We start from the raw sequence: 8,255 nt of genomic DNA on the forward strand, positions 1-8,255 counted from the left end.
ATAGTATATAAAAAATATGTATAATATAATAAATTAACGAAATTTAATAATATAAAAATGTTCAAATAAATTATTAAAACATGCTAATACAAAAAAGTAGTAAAATAAATCAAAGCGATAAAACGTTCAGAATCACAGAAATAATTGTGGAAAAATACGTAAAATTAACTTACACCCCGGTGTATACTAACAAATTAATGTGTATAAATTAACTCACAACTCAAAGGGTTAAGGTCGGAATAACGTGGTCCGAAAGGTTTAGACTGGTAACCCAGAGGTTGCGGGTTAAATCCAAAGCACTAAGCTCAAAATTTTATTTATAAAATTGCGCTAATATTAAAATTGGCTCCAGCTGCAAAGTGACACATATGTCATATTATATCTAATTGTCTTCCCATTTGGTACAGATTTACCTCTTTGTAACGCATTGGGCTTACGCCTGTCTAATATGTATATACTCAGATAATAAGGCATTGGTTATCCTTATTTTAAATATTATTATTTTTATTAATTTATTTTGCTCAATATAGCAATTTTTACACTAATCAAATTTTACATACATATAATACATAATATAAACAGAAAATAATATTATTATAATTTATTTCTTAATGAACGAAAGTGTTACTCCATGGTGGAAACCCGCTATAATTTTATTTTTGCGGATTGTCATAGGATTATTATTAAGCAAATTCCCCTGGCCGTACTCGTTTTCTTATACCTAACTATCCTTAAATTGTCTCTATTTCTAGTATTATATCTATATACAATTCATATCGTATCTTCCAGATACGACATGAATTTAAAAACACCATGTTTTATATGGGAATCTAACCCAGATCTTTCAGGTATCAGTCATCAAATTCACCACGATAAAAAAAATTATATAAAACTGCCATTGACTAAAGATTTTTTAACTTGTTAAAACTGAACTGATAATAAGATCTAAAGCGGCGTAGTTAATAAAAAAATAGTTCTTAGATAGTCTTAGTCAACGTGTAATTTATATTTTTTTTGCAATTAAAATATATGACTAATAGGTATTTTTTTACAAATATACAAAAATAGGGTTTCTAATAAAGTATGCTATTTATCATATACAATTTTTTTTCATAAATGAAAAATAGCAGTTACGATAGCTGACAACCATAATCAATAATTTTATTAATTATATAAATGTAATCCTTGTATTTTTTCTTGAATGTTGCAGAAAGAGACAGTGCTTGACTGACTGTGATTTCTGAATTGATTTTTAAAGTGTCAATTATTTTTAAATTTAGTTTGTAATAAAAGCAAAAAACTTTTTTAGCTGCTTACTGCAAGGACAATTATTGTCTTGGGTCGTTACTACTTACGCGTTTTATTATTATATTATATAACACATTTCAAAAATATTGTGTTTAGCTTTCAGTATATTTTATGTATTAATATATTATGTACAAAATTACAATATTTAAAATATATTCTATGTATATCAACAAAGAAAACTCATCAACATTTTTTAAACTAAAAATCTCTTTCAAAAGCATTTTCCATCAATTTTTGTTAGAACTTGAGCTTATAAGTCTTCTATATGGTTGGCCTACAATTCTGTTGAATGGGGGTTGGTAAATTTAAGAAGCCCCATAAGGAATTCAGGTAAAACGTGGCCTAGTTGAAATAGGAAAATGTGATACAATTCGATCAATATAAGTATCCTCATAAAAGACGTACTTTATCAGGCTTTGTTAGAAATGAGAGAACCATATCTTTAAATTGTCCTCTGTTATTGACATAATAAAAAATCAATCATTACCTTTTATTGAACACCGTCAACGTTAGTATTATTCGTTTTAAAAAGAATAATACAGTGAACCTATAACCTATATAGGGTTATATCACACTAGAGAGTCTTAAAAGTTTTATTAAAAGTATTTATATAATACAACAACGCAGGTAGTCATACTCTTCCAGATGTAATGCTGCATTATCTACAGATCGAATGTGCCCTTTTTTGTGAAATATATATTCTTAAAATTATGTTAATAGTAAGAGCAACGTAACCATTAAGAAAAATAATAAATAAAATAGCATTTTGTAATTACAGAAATTCCATCATTAGCTCATATTTCAAGAGTAATTATTTTACTTCTGTGGACATTTGAAATGGCTAGAATAGCTATTTATCCAGATTAAATTAATAACGTAATAAATTATATATTATATTTTTGCACCTTTTGGCAGAAGAAATAATTTAAATTAAACTTTTAAAGCTTGAAAACTTGATGCTTTATTATTTAAAAAAAATAAAACAAATAGTCTCTATACGTTTCATATCGTTATTTATACCTGCTCTTTGTTTGGAACAATGCATTCTACCCTGCATTTAATAGTATTGTTATGATACCCTTTGGGTACCGATCGCCGGATCGTTTCTGTTTTAAAGCGTGTACATATTTCAGGATTATGTCCAAGAAGCGATGCAATTGGCTCACAAACATCCCCATCTGCGATTCGCCAGTGCTGTCTCGAGCTAGCATTATAAAAGGTGTGATACTTGGTCAATTCAGTAAGCGTCACAGCATTAGAGGCGAGCCAGAAGACTGCATCGACACGAGAGACATCAATGGATCATCCAGAAATCAGCGCGAGAGCACATCAAGACAATTGCAGCCGCTCTACATAAATCACAGTCGAAATAATTCAACTCGACACGCCAGCAAAGATTCTTCGATTTTCAAGACCTGCTATTATCAGACCGCCATATAACAGTATCTACATTTCTCTCTTTATCTCTCTATATATATATATGGTAATTTTTATGTTTATAAAATAAACTGTTACTAGCTTTTTCGGCGTCTATTTGGCTGCAAAGTCATACCCCTTCGGCCTCAGTACCCGAAGTTGTTTTCCATAAAAATCATAAAATTTAACCCTAATTTTGCATAGCTTTTATAAAAAAAATATTTGAATACATTTTTATTGGTGAATACTAACAACAACTGTCGGAGTTACAGTAGTCCTTTACCACCCTGGTCCTTCGTACACACTATACATATAATACGTATTTCATTAGTAGTTGAATTTATGACTCGCCTGACAATTCCTTTCTCTCGACCCTTCCCGTTTTTGGCTCAACGAGATATAGGCGCTCTAGTTTAAGTTTAATATGATAATGTCACGCTGCTATATAAGTCTTAGTTGCATACTGTTGACGTTATAAACAGCTATAATTAAAATAATATACATTGTCGATATATTTATCTATCGACAAGTTTCATATACAACTCTCTTTGATCTCTAAAAAAACTTTATTTTATCCGAACAAAACGCCATTCCAGCCGATCCCGTCCGCACTTTTGAACACAAACAGATCGCATTCTATGTTGAACATCCACTCACACTATCCCTTTGGCTCATTTCAATTTGTGCAATTAGCGCATCGCTCTCAGACTGCGCATGTTTGTTTTCAATCATGCCCGGGCCCGCAATCAACTTGATTACAATGTACCATTATTCGAGTGTTTAAATGGGATTTGGATGTTGCACTGGTTTCTGATTTGATATGCAAATTCGCTTCACTTTTGCCTTTGTCAACATCACCACCCGCCACCCACCCACCCCTGCGTCACAATTTGCAAAATAACTTTACGTCTAATAGGACTGTTGTGTCGCGTGGTCGATCCATTTTTCATCAGTAATAAGATCGCATTAAAAAAATGCAACTTTTCTATAATGGCATTGTATTGTATATAAATGTGGGGAGACAGGAAATGTAATAGGATTAAATATACTGTCGATACACATTTCTTCTTATGATTTATTAATAGTATTTATTATCAGTCACAATGGTTTGTTTTAAATACACTTTCAATAAATAAATTTAATTCTATAATGGTTGCAATATAATTAACTTTATTACCTAAACCATTATACATATACCAGTATATTCATTTCTTATCTAATTCTTCTACAAATTCGTTAATCATCTGTTTGCGAATTTTCAGAGCCAAATGGCAAAACACATTTAAAGAAAATATATTTCGCGTTAATTTTGGGACACCTTTATATATATTTATGTGGTTATCATTTACTCACATGTGAGGAATAAATGTTACCGTGAATGTGTATTTTTAGGCGCTAGTGGAAAGTAGAACTTTCATTAGGACAAGTCCAAAATATTTCTCTCAGGGAAAGCGGAAGAAGAAGTAGATACAGATGTTGCATCTCGCATATTGCTTCATGGTTTGTCTGCATCTCGATATTACACAATGTTTTTAAAATATGATAGTTATCCTTTGATATAAGAGTATTGGTCAAAGTATATTCAAACCAAATTTTGATCGATAGGAAGGCGCAAAAATAATTATCACTTCTTAGAAGTCAAAAATCCACGTCAAAAGGCGCCGTCACAGTAGGAACGCTAGATAACGAGCGTTCCCACTTATTAAATTTATTATGTACAGTTACATACGTAAGTAAATTTACAAATAAATTTACTTTTCAATGTATGAATTTCGTTCACAATAATTACCCGTAATTGCTACGTATGTAACTGTGCACATAGAGTTTTCGCTGTTAATTTTTAACGCGAAGAACGTTTTATGAATAATTTACGACGGTACGAATGTGTGTTTGTCTGGGAAAGAATAATAAAGTCTCGCGATATTATAGCGTGTAATTTGAAAGTCACCGAGTCAATTTGCAACGTTTGCAGTGTCGAAGGCAAACTTTCGCGTTAACGCCCGGATTTATTAATACGCCTGAAAAAAAAATGTAGTATGGAAATCCAACAGCTAGTGGTGGTGGCTTGTAATTTTCACATTATGAATTGATGGCGCGCGCCCGGAAAAGCCTCGTTTTATATTCAAATAATAGGCCTCGGTAAAAAGTTTGCGGACGGTGGGTAATGCGTCGCGTGACTGCGAAATGTAAATACAAAATTGCCCAGGCGATCGCACAAAAAATATAAAACGACCGAGAAGGTGGAGAAAATACTAAAAAGTGTAGGGTGAAAATGTTACGCGAAACGGAAAACTAAAACGGCTTATTATTGCCGAAAATATAACGTCTTATTTAGAACGCTGAGTAAATCGATATTATGTAAGGTCGTAAGACACGAAAAGTAATTTGGAATTATTAAAATAAATTAAGTACCATATATTGGATTTATAATACTTAACCTTTACCGGACAAAAACTTTTTTCTTCTGTATTTTTTTTTATTTCTTGTTTTATTTCATGTTCTTGGTCTTCAGTACTGACCATCAAAGAAACTGAGCACTCTTAAATACGGATTTAATAAATTAAAGACAGGGCGTTCTTCTGGACCTGATTTAATTCCCGATTTTATTTTGAAGGGTTGCGAAGTCAGTCTCGCTGCTCCTCTAAAATGTATTTATGATTTGATTCTCAAGACATCATCATTTCCTGATCTATGGAAATGCACAAAAGTCAAACCTATTCATAAAAAGGGTGACAAATTATAAATAAAGAATTATGGACCAGTCGCAGTGTTGTCAGCTCCTGCTAAATTATTTGAAATAATTATTCATAAATATCTCTATAATCACTTTCGGCAAGTTTTGTTAGACCAACAGCACGGGTTTCGTCCTGCCCGTTCTACTGTTACTAACCTTCTGTCGTTCACCAAAACGGTGACAACTTCTCTCGATGCAGGAATTCAAGTAGACGTCGTGTATACAGATTTTGAGAAAGCCTTTGACAAAGTTTGTCATAGGTTATTATTAAAAAATTGTCGAACCTCGGTTGCTCGGATAATTTATCTCGGTTATTCTCGAGTTATTTAAGCAATCGTAGACAGTTTGTAACCTATGGTGGCCGATTGTCGAAAGAATTTTTTACTCTTTCGGAGGTTCCTCAACTATCCAATCTGGACCCTCTGCTTTTTGTGTTATTTATTAATGACATAAATACAGCAATTACAAATTCAAGTTTTCTTCTGTACGCAGATGATTTAAAATTATATAAATGCATTCGATCTGTTGTGTACTCCTTCTCTCTACAAAGTGATTTAGACTCTCTGTGGAGATGGGCTTCCGTTAACCGTCTACCCTTTAGTGTCGGAAAGTGCCATACTGTGTCATTTTCTCGATCCCATTCGCCATCAGCTTATTTCTACCATCTAGGTGGTAACATTTTGACTAGAGAAACTTCCACTAAAGATCTCGGAATCACTTTCGAGAGCAAATGGAGGTTCTCTCTACACATACACGACGTCTGTAATAAATCTTCCAAGATGCTCGGCTTTGTTATGAGGAATGCCTTTCACTTTGACGATCCGTCAGTTATTCGCATCCTCTATGACACCTTAGTTCGTAGCATTCTTGAATCGGGATCTATAATTTGGAATCCCCGAATAGCCAAATATTCCCTTTTAGTGGAAAAAAATCAAAAAAGGTATTTAAGATACCTTTACAAAAGGACATTTGGTTATTATCCGTAATATATCCCAGCGCCTTTCTTTTAGGAGCGTTGGGATACGATTCGCTGTGCTCTCGCAGAAAGTTGTATGTCGCTAAGCATTTTTTCAAATTACTTAAAGGTGCTGTCGACAATCTAGCGATTTTCGAGAAATTCCAGTTTTGGGTTCCGGAACATTTTCGAGAATCACGATCGCGGCCTCTTTTGATGACCGTTAGGGCTAGGACGTCCGCACTTGTCGACTCGCTTATAGGTGTGGCCATCCGGCTCCTTAATACGCTGGCATTACATATTGACCTGTTTAATGTTAGCTACGAGGAGCTGATCCAGTTTGTATCATTTAATTTTGATATTTTATAATTTTTTGTTATGTTTATTATTTTTAAGTATTGTTCTATTTATGTATACATACGTTTTTTTGTTTTATAAATTTAAAATTTGTTTTCGACCATCGTGGCACATTGGGGTAACCTGTTAGGCCACAATGCTCTTAATTTAATCTAAAAAAATAAGCGATTAATTGCTTATTTTTATAATATATAATATATATCGTAATTAACTATTAGATATATATTATAAAAATAAGCAATTAATTGCTGGCGGTGAATTACGAGCGATAAATTTTCCGAACGATAAAAGCAATAAAATAGTGCTTGGTGATCTAGCACTGATACAATTTTTTATAATATTATTACAAATTAATCTAATTTATTAAGCATATATAATATTGTAGCAGTGGGGCAATATAATTTAGATTATTTTTTGTATTTATATTTAACATATTTCTCATCCTAGATAATGTACCTATTTTTTAATACGTAATTATTCCGATATTAACAATTACTCCTGAATAATTTATATATATTAAAAATATATAGTAAAAAAATATTAATTATAGTATTATTATTAAAATAGAGGGACTTGGACCTCTATCATATTATTTTCTCTTTGGAATAACCATAATTTATTTTTACTTTTTAGCTCACTTAAAAGTACAAGAACTGAAATCTGGATTGAAAACGCAATAAAAAAAATTTCAAAGCCAATAGAGTAATATAAGGCTGCAACAATTGCTTATTTACGAGTGAATTATAATTTTATTCTTAGAACAAATTTGTTTAAAAACTTAACTGTATTTACAGATACTTGAAAACATCAAAAACTAAAGCGAAATAAAAAGAGACTCAATACAACTATCTCGAAATACAAAAATGAGCAAAAGTATAAACGAGTGCTTTATGATAATTTTCCTTACAACTGGATCAATCATCAGTGATATTGTACAAATGCTAAATTTTTCTATTTAAGAAGAACCGTTGGGGGCGATTTCGTTGCGAAGGAAAACTCAAGTTATTGATATTTTACCGGATTGAAGAAAAACGTAACTAAGATACAGTTGCTATTATTAAAACTTGTCTCAATCAAAGCGTTGCTAATGGATTTATTTATGTCAGACAAACGAAGATTTTTCAGTTATTTTAAACTATTGTATAACTGTATTATTTATTTATTAGTTTTATATAACAAGAGACTTCATATGAAAAGTGTAATAGGTATTTATTTTAAAATTGTTAAATCGATTAGAGGAAAATATCTTTAACGGCGATTTTTTCAAATACAGGGTTAAGAAAAATCAATATACTTGATTTTACACACAAATGTGAGGTGGTTAAGCCGAAGCAAGTTTTAGCAGAGATTTCGATATTTGTTGGACGAAGTCATTCATTTTATTGAAGAAAAAATCTGCTTGACCAAAATAAGCTGTGTGACTTGGCATTCTTGACTAATTTCACGGGTAAATTTGTTGAATTTTAATTTACAAGCTAAAAACAG

General features: G+C 31.7%; 1 long non-coding RNA gene across 1 annotated transcript; it reads left to right on the forward strand.

Annotated features, from left to right (window-relative positions):
• The first annotated feature begins 2,462 nt into the window (after positions 1-2,462).
• On the forward strand, positions 2,463-7,929 carry LOC148226671 (uncharacterized). The gene is made up of 3 exons (XR_015812381.1): positions 2,463-2,750; positions 7,404-7,643; positions 7,731-7,929. It is a non-coding gene; the product is annotated as an uncharacterized LOC148226671 (long non-coding RNA).
• Positions 7,930-8,255: the final 326 nt, after the last annotated feature.

This window comes from Plectrocnemia conspersa, unplaced genomic scaffold (genome assembly GCF_051122295.1).
Source record: "Plectrocnemia conspersa isolate PC_06_02 unplaced genomic scaffold, ASM5112229v1 ptg000014l, whole genome shotgun sequence".
Taxonomy (NCBI): domain Eukaryota; kingdom Metazoa; phylum Arthropoda; class Insecta; order Trichoptera; family Polycentropodidae; genus Plectrocnemia; species Plectrocnemia conspersa.